The sequence below is a fragment of the Rhincodon typus genome, unplaced genomic scaffold (assembly GCF_021869965.1).
Source record: "Rhincodon typus isolate 14 unplaced genomic scaffold, sRhiTyp1.1 hic_rhity00000737, whole genome shotgun sequence".
Taxonomy (NCBI): Eukaryota; Metazoa; Chordata; class Chondrichthyes; order Orectolobiformes; family Rhincodontidae; genus Rhincodon; species Rhincodon typus.
This window is the reverse complement of record NW_025966375.1, coordinates 9,002-21,291: the sequence shown is the minus strand read 5'-3', so window position 1 is coordinate 21,291 and position 12,290 is coordinate 9,002. Positions and strand designations below refer to the sequence as shown.

The window sequence follows — 12,290 nt, the reverse complement described above, 5'->3', positions numbered from 1 at the left end:
AGACTGAAGAAGGGTCTAGGCCTGAAACGTCAGCCTTCCTGCTCCTCTGATGCTGCTTGGCCTGCTATGTTCATCCAGCTCTACACCTTGTTATCTCAGATTCTCCAGCATCTGCAGTTCCTACTATCTCTATCCAATGTCCTGTAGGCTGCAACATGGCCTCCCAAAGCTTATACGCAATGCACTGACCAACAAAGGTAAGCATACCAAACACCACCTTCGCTATCATATCTACCTGCGATTCCACTTTCAAGGAATTATGAACCTGCACTCCAAGGTCTCTTTGATCAACAACACTCCCCAGGACCTTACCATTAAGTGTGCAAGTCCTGCCCTGCTTTGCCTTTCCCAAAATGCAGCACCTCACGTTTATCTAAATTAATCTCCATCGGCCACTCTTCGGGCTATGGACCCATCTGATCAAGGTCCTGTTGTACTGTGAGGTAACCTTCTTCACTGTCCGATACACCTCTAAAGTGGTTTTGTCTCAAAACTTAGTAACCTTACCCCCTATACTCACAACAAAATCATTTATATAAATGGCGAAAAGCAGTGGATGCAGCACCGATCCTTGTGACACACCGCTGGTCACAGGCCTCCAGTCTGAAAAGCAACCCTCCACAACCCTCCTCTGTCTTGTACCTTGGAGCCAGTTAAGTTTTAAAAAAAACAGTGAGAATAAAACAGAATTGATAGATTGGGAGCTGGTACTGTGCTCAGTTCTCATGAAGTAACAAGTTACTGTTTGAGTTCTGGGGGTTACACCAAAATGCTTTTTGGAACTGCGACCAAACTCATCGTCAATCCCAGTTCCAAAGTCAGTGATAGTTTCTCCAAGTAAGCAATTAAATTGTTTTCGTTTTCACAAGTCGATAACACATTTTGATTAAATAAAAACGTAGAGGAATGTTAAGCGAATGTGCCGATGACATCAAGATTGGTAAAGTGGTTGAGAGTAAAGAAAACGGTCATAGGTTACAGGAGGTTGATGGGTTGGTTGGGTGGGCAGACAAGGAGCAGATGGTCTTCAACCCTGATAAAGGGCAGGTGATATACGTTTGAGCAAGAAACAAGATAAGGGAGTATTTAATGAATTTCAGGACACTTGGTAGCTCAGATGAACAGAGGGGTCTTGGGGCAAGTATTCACAGATTCTGGAAGTTGGCAGACCATGTGAGAAGGATAATTAAGAAAGCATATGGGACACTTGCATTCATTAGTTGTGGCATACAGTATAAGAGCAAGGTGATAATGTTGCAATTGTACAGGGTGTTGATCAGGCTGCAGCTGGGGTACTGTGTGCAGTTCTGGTCACCTCACTACAGGAAGCATGTAATAGCACTAGAGGGGGTACAGAGGACGTTGCCCAGGATGTTGCCTGGCATTGAGAAATTGAGCCAATAAGAGAGACTGGATTGGCTTGGATTGTTTTCTTTTGAGCAGAGGGGACATGATTGTAGTGTATAAGATTATGAGGGTATGGACAGGGTGAATAGAGAGCAACTGTTCCCCTTGGTTGAGGGGTCAATCACGAGACAGCATCATTTTAGGATAAAGGGCAGAAGTTTCAGAGGATATTTGGGAAAAACACTTTTTTTCATTCACTGGGTAGTGCAAAGCTGGAATGCACTGCCTCAGAAGGTTGTGGATTCTGGAAACCTTATAAGCTTTAAAAAAAATTTTGAGTGAGTGCTTTAAATTGTATTCCATGTGTGGGATAGATTGAGTCAAAACTGATTTGACTGAAATGAGAAGTGCAATGTCTGGCACTTGTTAATAACGTATATGTTTAAAAAAAACTAACACACCAGCTAACAGGTGAAGCTGAACTCGAGATAGGTATGACTGAGGCCGGTAATGTGCAGTATTCAAGTCGTCTTAACAATAGAATATTGGTGAGCTGAAAGTGTGGCTCATTTGGTCAGTAATGTGTACCTGTAGCATTGAGCAAAGATAGTTTCTGCACTGGGAAGTAGTGCTATGGAAATGATGCTTGCAAGCAGACAGAAATAGAGGGAGAACTATCCATTTGGAAACAGAACTGGCTCAAAGGTACAAGACAGAGGGTGGTATTGGAGGGTTGCTTTTCAGACCGGAGGCCTGTGACCAGCGGTGTGCCACAAGGATGGGTGTTGCGTCCACTGCTTTTCGTCACTTACGTATGTGATTTGGATGTGAACATAAAAGATATGGTTAGTAATATTGCAGGTGACACCAAAATTGGAGGTGCAGTGGATAGGGAAGAAGGTTACCTCAGAAGACAATGGGATCTTGAACAGATGGGCCAATGGGCCAAAGAGTGGCAGATGGAGTTTAATTTAGATAAATGTGAAGTACTGCATTTTGGTAAGGCAAATCAGGGCAAGACTTATGCACTTAATGGTAAGATCATGGGGAGTGTTGCTGAACAACGAGACCTTGGAGTGCGCAGTTCCTTGAAAGTGGAGTCGCAGGTAGATAGGATAGTGAAGAAGGCTTGCCTTTATTGGTCAGGAGGCCATGTTGTGGCTGTAGAGGACATTAGCTAGGCCATTTTTAGGGGAGTCCAAAATTAGAGGGCGCAGTTTTAATATGAGAGAGGAAAAATTTTTAAAAGGGATCTAAGAGGCAAGTTCTTCACGCAGAGGGTTGTGTGTGCATGGAATGACCTGCGAGAGAAAGTGATGGAGGCTGATACAATTACAATATTTCAAAGGCATCTGGACGGGTATAAGAATAGGAACAGTTTAGAGGGATATGGGCAAATGCTGGCAAATGGGACACGAGGTATTTAGGATATCTGGTTGGCATGGATGAGATGGATTGAAGGGTCTGTTTCTGTGCTGTATATCTCTGTGTCACAGATTTGGATCTGGGAGAAAACTCATTGTAGAAATAAGTATGTAATTGCAGTTCTGTTTTTATTATAGTGACAATTAGAGTTATAGCCCTGGTAGTAAGTAGTGTTAATCATTGGAATGAGAAAAAATTAGTCATGAATATTGAGAAACACTGAGTATGAATGTTAAGAAAGAGTAAGACAATGGGAGATGTTTCCATTTAGTGGCAGAACAGCCTTGCGCATTACTTGTATAAAACAATCACTGGCACTCTCATCACAGGATTCGGGAATAAACGCGATAACAATTTCGCCATCTCAAAATCCATATGAGATGAACTTGTAGTTGGAATTATGTCATTTCTGTTTCATTCCATTGGGTAGAGATAAACAGCAAATTTAATTCAAGGGCATTCATTGAATTGTTTCCAAACTCTGTGTGTAATTGTCACTATTAAGTTGCCAATAATAATTTCTTCATTCTCCTAAGTGTCCCACCTGAGAATGACTGACTAAATACCCTCAATTTTGAAGTGGATTGGGATTTAGGATTTAAGTTTGACCAGAACTTGCTCTCAGTTTTAAGTGCTGGAAAATGGGATTAGAACAGTGAACACAGAAAAATAGAAACATAGAAGATAGGAGCAGGAGGAGGCCATTCAGCCCTTCAAGCCTGCTCCACCGTTCTTCACGATCATGGCTGATCGTCCAACTCAATAGCCTAATCCTGTTTTCTCCCCATAACCTTTGATGCCATTCACCCCAAGTGCTATATCTAGCTGCCTCTTGAATACATTCAATGTTTTGGCATCAGCTACTTCCTGTGGTAATCAATTCCACAGACTCACCACTCTTTGGGTGAATAAATGTCTGTTCATCTCCATCCTAAGTCGTCTACCCGGAATCCTCATACTGTGATCCCTGGTTCTGGACACACCCACCATCGAGAACACCCTCCCAGCTTATACTCTGTCCAGTTGTTAGAATTTTATAAGTCTCTGAGATTCCCCCCCACCTCCTCATTCGTCTGAACTCTGGCGAAAACAATCGCAATCTAGTCAATCTCTCCTCATACGTTAGACCCGCCATCCCCGGCATCAGCCTGATAAACCTTGGCCACACCCCCTCGAGAGCAAGAACATCCTTCCTCAGAAAAGGGTACCAAAATTACACGCAATATTCCAGCAACAACACATCCGTGCTCCTGTACTCAAAACTTCTTGCAATGAAGGCCAATATACCATTTGGCTTCTTTACCATTTGCTGCACCTGCATGCTCACCTTCAGCAACTGGTGCACAAGGACACGCAGGTCCCACTGCACACTCCCCTCTCCAAATTTGCAGTCATTCAAGTAGTAATTGACTTTCTTGTTTTTGCTTCCAAAGTGAATAACTTCACATTTATCCAAATTATACTGCATCTGCCATTGATTTGCCCACTCGTCCAACCCATGGTGAAGGATCTCTGTGTCCTTGTCACAGTTTGCCCTCCCACCCAACTTAGCATCATCTGCAAACTTGGAGATGTTACACATTGTTCCTTTATCCAATGGGTTGAAGTCACCCATGACAACAACCCTATTACTTCTGCACCTTTCTAAAATCTGCCTCCCAATCTGCTCCTCAGTGTCTCTGTTGCTATTAGGGGTCTATAGAAAACTCCTAATAAAGTGACTGCTCCTTTCGTGTTTCTGACTTCCACCCATACTGATTCAGTAGACAAACCTTCCTCGACGACCTCCCTTTCTGCAGCCTGGATACCATCCCTGATTAGCAGTGCCACTCCCCCACCTCTTTTACCTCCCTCCCTATTTCTTTTGAAACATCTAAACCCCAGAACATCCAACAACCTTTCCTGCCCCTGCGTTATCCAAGTCTCCGTAATGGCCACAACATCACAGTTCCAAGTACTGATCCATGCTCTAAATTTGTCATCCTTATTCCTGACACTTCTTGCGTTAAGATAGAAACACTTCAATCCGTTGCACTGACTGCAACTTTGCCCTATCAACTGTCTATCCTTCTTCAGAGACTTTCTGCATGGTGTATCTGCCTGTACACCAGCTACCCCATCCTCTGACCTGTAGCTCCAGTTCCCATACCCCTGCCAAACTAGTTTAAACACTCCCGAACAGCTCTAGCAAACCTCCCGCCCAGGATATTGGTGCCCTTCCAGTTCAGGTGCAACCCGTCCTTCTTGTACAGGTCCCACCTTCCCCAGAAGGTATCCCAATGATCCACGTATCTGCTCATATTTTACAGCTATGTCTCCTAGTTTGAGATTTTCCCACCAGTGGAAATATCTTCTCAACATTTACTTTGTCAAGACCCCTCAGAATCTTGTGTGTTTAGATAAAATCACTTCTCAACCTTGTAAACTTTAAAGAATAATGTTTATTAAGTCTTGATAAGTCATTGTCTTTATCCCAGGAATCAGCCTAGTGAATCTCTTTTAAATTGCCTCCAATATCAGTGTATTCTTTAGTAAAACCAGGGACCAAAACTGTATACAGTGTAGTCTCAATAATACCTTGTACACTTTTGAACAAAACTTATAAACTCCAACTAATGAAGACCAAATTGCTACTTGCCGTCTTAATTACTGAGCCTGCAGGGACTACAACCTCTTGTGCATGAGATACAAAAACATCCAGATCACTACGCTGGAGCTATATTATAGGCCTCCCAACAGTCAGTGGGAGAGAGGAACAGATATGTAAGCAGATCATGGAAAAATGTAAAAAAACAGGATTGTTGAAGTGAGTGATATTAACTTCTACAATATTGACTGAGACCCCCTTTTTTCCAGAATTTGTTAGGTACGCCTAGGAGAGTTTCTTGAAACAATATGTAGCTAGTCCAACAAGGGAAGGAGCCGTACTCAACCTTGTATAATTAAAAAAAACGAAAGAACTGTGGATGTTGTAAATCGGGAACAAAAACAGAAGTTGCTGGAAGCCCAGCAGGTCTGGCAACATCTGTGACGAAAAAAAAAATCAGTTAACATTTTGGGTCTGGCAACCCTTCCTCGGAACTGTTCTGAGGAAGGGTCACCGCACCCGAGACATTAACTCTGGTTTCTTTTTCCTCACAGACGCTGCCAGACCTGCTGAGCTTTCACCAACTTCTGTTTTTGTACTAAACCTTGTATTGGGGAATGAGCCTGGCTAGGTGATTGAAGCTTCAGTGGCAGAGCACTTTAGGAACAGTGATCATAATTCTGTAAGTTTTAAGATAGCTATGAAAGGCTAAGACTGGTTCTTGATTGAAAGTGCTAAACGGGGGGAAGGGATAGCATTTACTTGCATTTAGAGAGAAAGGACTTATCAGGGATAGTCAGCGCTGCTTTATGCAGAAGAGGACTTGTCTCACAAACTTGATTTGAGTTTTTTGAGGAAGCAAAGAAGATGATTGAGAGTAGGGCAGTGGATGTTGTTGACATGGACTTGACTAAAGCATTTGACAAGGTCCCTCGTAGTAGGCTGGTGCAGAAGATTAAGTCACATGGCATTCACAGTGAGTTGGTCAGTTGGATACAAAATTAGTTTGGTTATAGAAGTCAGAGGATGGGCTTTGGGTGTTTTTCTGACTCAAGGTCAGAGGCCAGTGGTGTTTCACAGGGATCAGTGCTGGGACCTCCTGTTGTTTTGAAATATAGTTAAATACTCTGTATCTGCTAAATCACGTATCGCGAATTCGGCTATCTACGTCAAAAAATAAGTAGCAACAAAAATCAACATTTGCGGGCAAAAATTGCATCTGCGATATCATTCATGTGTTTCATCATTTGCAAGGTTTCTCATGAACAAAACCCTCATGGATACAGAGAAATGATGTATATAAATGACAGAAAACAAAAACTGCTGGAAGCCATAACGGGTCAGGCAGCATTCATGGAGAGAAAGCAAGCTAATGTTTTGAGTCCAGATGACTCTTCATCATACAACATAGAGCATAGAACAGTACAGGCCCTTCGGCCCACACTGTTGTGCTGACCTATTATCCTACTGTAAGATCAAAATACCCTACATACATTTTACTATCATCCATGTGCCTATCCAAGAGTCGATTAAATGGCCCTAATGTATCTGACTCCACTACCACTGTCAGCAGTGAATTCCTCACACCCACCACTCTGTGTAAAGAACCTACCTCTGACATGTCCCCTATACCTTCCTCCAATCACCTTTAAATTATGCCCCCTCGTATTAGTTATTCCTGTCCTGGGAAAAAGCCTCTGGCTATCCACTCTGTCTATGCTTCTCATCATCTTGTACACCTCTATCAAGTCACCTCTCATCCTTCTTTGCTCCAATGAGAGCAGCCCTAGCTCCCTCAACATTTCCTCATAAGACCTGCCCTCCAGTTCAGGCAGCATCCTGGTAAATCTCCTCTGCATCCTCTCTAAATCTTCCACATCTTTCCTATAATGAGGTGACCAGATCTGAACACAATATTCCAAGTGTGGTCTAACCAGGATTTTATAGAGCTGCAGCATAACCTCACTGCTCTTAAACTCAATTCCCCTGCCATTGAAAGCCAATACACCATACCCTTTTAACAACCCTATCAACTTGGCAACTTTGAGGGATCTTTGGACGTGGACCAAGATCGCTGTGTTCCTCCACACTGCCTAGAATCCTGCCATTAACCCTGTATTCTGCATTCAAATTCGACCTTCCAAAATGAATCGCTTCACAATTTTTTCTGCGTTGAATTCCACCTGCCACTTCTTTGCCCAGCTCTGCATCTTGTCAATGTCCCATTGCAACCTACAACAGCCCTCCATGCTATTCACAACTCCACCAACCTTCATGTCATTGGCAAACTTACTAACCCACCCTTCTACTTCCTCTTCCAAGTCATTTATAAAGATCGCAAAAAACAGAGGTCCCAAAACAGATCCCTGTGGAACACCACTGGTCACTGAGCCCCAGGCTGAATACTTTCCATCTACTACCACCCTCTGTCTTCTATTGGACAGCCAGTTTTGTATCCAGACAGCCAAATTTCCCCGAATCCCATGCCTCCTTACTTTCTGAATGAGCCTACCACGTGGAACCTTATCAAATGCCATGCTAAAACCCATATACACCACATCCACTGCTCTACCTTCATCGATGTGTTTTGTCACATTCTCAAAGAATTCAATAAGGCTTGAGTCATGACCTGCCCCTCTCAAAGCCATACTGACTGTTTCTAATCAAACTGTGCTTTTCCAAATCATCATAAGTACTATCTCTCAGAATCCTCTCCAGTAATTTGCCTACCAGGGAAGTAAGACTGACCGGTCTGTAATTCCCAGGATTATCCCTAGTCCCTTCCTTGTTACAAGGGAATAACATTTGCCACCGTCCAATCATCTGGTACTACTCCAGTGGACAGTGAGGACGCAAAGACTGTCACCAAAGGCGCAGCAATCTCTTCCCTTGCTTCCTATGTCAACCTTGGGTATATTCCGTCAGGCCCAGGGGACTTATCTACCCTCATGTTTTTCATCAGAACTGGCTTCATCACTAACTCCGATAAAGAGTCATCTGGACTCAAACCGTAAGCTTGCTCTCTCTCCACGGATGCTGGCTGACCTGTTGTGATTTCCAGCACTTTTTTGTTTTCAATACAGATTCAGCACATCAGTTTCAGTGATTTGCTCCTACAATGTTAATTTAATGATTTGAATGAAAATGTAGGTGGTCTGATGTAAGTTGGCAGACAACATGAAAATTGGTGTAGTGGTGGACAGTGAGGAAGGTTGTCAATAGATACAGTTTATACATACTTATATAAAGGATATAGATTACTTATCAAGTTGGCGGAGAAATGGCAGATGGAGTTTAATCTGGATAAGTGTGATGTGATGCATTTTCGGAGGTCAGGTGCGAGAGGAAAGTATACAGTAAGTGTCAGGATATACAGAGGGATCTTCCCTGAAGGTCGAAACACAAGTGGATAAGGTGGTAAAGAAGACATATGGCATGCTTGCCTTCATCAGTTAGGACATTGAGTATAAAAGTTGGTAAGCCATGCTGCAGATGAATAAAACTTTAGTTAGGCCACATTTGGAACTGTGCCCAGTTCTGGTCACCACAATATAGGGAAGGACATTTTGGAGAGTGTGCAAAAAGGGTTTGCCAGAATATTGCCTGGATTGGAGTATATTAGCTATAAGGAGATGTTAAACAAATTTGGATTGTTTTTTCAAGTGTTGGAGGCTGAGGGGCGATCTGATAGAAGTATATAAAATTAAGAGGCATGAATAGTATGGAAATGCAAAATATAAGGGTTTAGAGTTTTAAGATGAGGTGGAAACTTTAAAGGAGATGTGCAAGGCAAGTTTTTTTTTTTTTTTTTTTTACAGAGATCCATAGTTGCCTGGTACACACTGCCAGACAACATTGAAGAGGCATTTAGGCAGACACCTGACCATGCAGCGAGTAGAGGGATATGGACCAATTCAAGGCAGATGGGATCCATTTAGAATGGCGGCATGTTCAGTGCAGATATCGTGGACCAAAGGGCTAGTTCCTGTGCTTTACTGTTCTATGTTCTGGATTGGTCTAGATTCCTCAGTTGAATGTTTTGGAGACTTTCTCCATTTAAGAAAGAGTCTGCTTTTTGACTCTTCATGCTAAAGTGCTTACCTCACACTTTCTTAAATGAAATTCAACCTCACTCAACCTATCTATATCCCCCTGCAGATTCTTATGTTCTCATCACAACACTCCCTTCCACCTATTTTTGTGTCATCAAAAATTTGGATTTGTTGCACACAACTCCTTCCTCCAAGTCATTAATATGGAAAGTAAACAGTTGAGGCCCTTGGATTGATCCTTGTGGTATTTCACTAGTTACATATTTCCAACCTGAAAAAGAGGCATTAATCCTGATTCTGTCTACTGTGTCAACAAATCCTCAATCCATTTTAATACATTACCATGTTAATACAGTTAAAACATTGACATCTACCCAAAATTGCCCAGGTTTGTCTTGTACAAAACAAGTAGAACAAATCCAACCCAACCAATTACTGCCATTTGCAAAGCGATGGAAAGTGTCATCAACAGTGCTACCAGTTTGGGTTCCAGCAGGGCCAATCAGCTCCTCACCTTGGTTCAAACAAAGCCAAAAGATTTGAATTCTAGATATGAGGTGAGATAGCCTTTGACATCTAGGCCGCATTTGACTGAGTCTGGTGTGAAGGAGCCTGTGCAAAACTGGAATTAATGGGAAGCAGGGGTAAATTATGTTCTAGTTGGAGTCATACATGGCACATCGGAAGATGGTTGTAGTTGTTGGAGGTCAGTCATCTCAGCTCCAGGACATCTCTGCAGGAGTTCCTCAGGGTAGTGTCCTAGGTCCAACCATCTTCAGCTGCTTCATCGTAAGGTTGGAAGTGGGGACGTTTGCTGGTGATTGCACAATGTCTAATAACATTCGCGACTCTTCAGATACTGAAGCACTCCGTTTTCAAATCAAACAAAATCTGGACAACATCCATTGTTGCAAGTAAGCGCTTCACAAATGCCAGGCTATGATCACATCCAACAAGAGACAATCTGACCACTGCCTCTTGACTTTCAATGGTGTTACCATAACTGAAACCCCCATTGTCAACATTCTTGGGGTTACCACTGGCCATAAACTCAACTGAACTCGCCACATAAACAGAGTAGCTACAAGAGTATCTCAGAGGATTGGAATACTGCAACAAGAACTCACCTCCTGACTCCCCAAAGCCTGTCCACCATCTACAAGGCACAAACCAGGAGTGTGATGGAATACTCCTCACTTGCCTGGATGGGTGCAGCTCCAACAACATGGAAGAAGCTTGACACCATCCAGGACAAAGCAACCCACTTGATTGTCACCACATGCTCAAGGCACATGCTCAAGCATCCACTCCCTCCTCCACTGAGGCTTAGTAGCAGCAGTCCATATGTCCACAAGATGCACTGCAGAAATTCACCAAAAATCCTGAGACAGCACCTTCCAAACCCATGACCACTTCAATCTAGAAGGACAATGGCAGCAGTTATATTGGAATACCACCACCTGCAAGTTCCCCTCCAAGACACACACCATCCTGCCTTGAAAGTATGTTGCCATTCCTTCATTGTTGTTGGGTCAATTGTCTTCCAAATGGCATTGTGGCTCAACGTACAGTGCACGGACTGCAGTGAATCAAGAAGATAACTCGTCACCACCACCTCAAGGGTAACTAGGGACAGGCAATAAATGCTGGACAGCCAGCAACACCCAGGTCCGACGAATGAATAAAAAACGCCGAATATCATGAGTTCCTATCTTGTGGAATAACCGTTTATGTGGCACCTGATCAAATAGAGTTATACAGCATGGAAACAGACCCTTCAGTCCAACTCATCCATGCTGACAAGATATCCTAAATTGATCTAGTCCCATTTGCCAGCATTTGGCCCATATCCCTCTCAACCCTTTCTATTAATGTACCCATACAAAAGCTTTTAAAATGTTGTAATCGTACTTGCCTCCACCACTTCCTCTGGCAGCTCGTTCCATTAACACACCGCCCTCAGGTCCTTTTAAATCTTTTCTCTCTCACCTTAAACCTATGCCCTTTAGTTTTGTGGTTCTTTACCCTGCGAATGAGACCTTTGCTATTCACCCTATCCATACCCCTCATGATTTTATAAGCATTTATAAGGTCACCCCTCACCCTCAGCCCCTGGTGCTCCAGGGAAGAAAGTCCCAGCCTATTCAGTCTCTGCATATAGCTCTCATCCTCCAATCCCGGCAACATCCTTGTAAATCTTTTCTGAACCCTTTCAATTTAATAATATCTTTCATATAAGCAGGAAGACCTGAATTGAACACAGTATTCTGAAAATGGCCTCACTAATGTCCTGTACAGCTGTAACATGATATCCCAACCCCTCTACTTAATGCACCGACGAATGAAGGCAAGCTTTCTGTAAATCCCAATACACTACATTCACCAATTCTCCTTCATCTACTCTGCTTGGTATATCGTAAAAGAATGCCAGCATCTTTGTGAAATATGATTTTCCCCTCACGGGACCATGTTGACTCTGTTTGATTTTATTAAACTTTTCTAAATCCATTGCTATTTCTTCCTTATTAATGGACTCTTGCAATTTCACAACAGCGGATATTAATGCCAACTGGCTTATTGTTTCCTGCTCTGTGCCCCTCCTTTCTTGAACAGGGGTATCACATCAGTTTTTCAATCCAGTGGAATCAACCTGGAATCCAATCAGTTGTAATCGTTGAATCATACAGTACAGAAGAGGTCCTTCCGCCCATCAAGTGTGTTCTGCCAAAAATACACGAAATCTACACTAATCCCACTTGCATAGTCTTTAATGTTTAAAGGTTGAGAGGTTACCTGTCTCAACTACTTTCCCAGATAGTACATTTAAGATCCCTACCACCCTCTGGTTGAAAAATGTTTTCCTCAAGTCATAGAATCTT

The 12,290-nt window shown here is 42.8% G+C and overlaps 1 long non-coding RNA gene across 1 annotated transcript in view; it reads left to right on the top strand.

The window, feature by feature from the left end:
- Positions 1-11,919, top strand: part of LOC125481058 — a 24,648-nt gene extending 12,729 nt beyond the window's left edge. Inside the window, exon 2 of the long non-coding RNA XR_007261177.1 lies at positions 9,178-11,919. This is a non-coding gene — a long non-coding RNA (uncharacterized LOC125481058). The remainder of the gene's footprint in view (positions 1-9,177) is intronic.
- Positions 11,920-12,290: the final 371 nt, after the last annotated feature.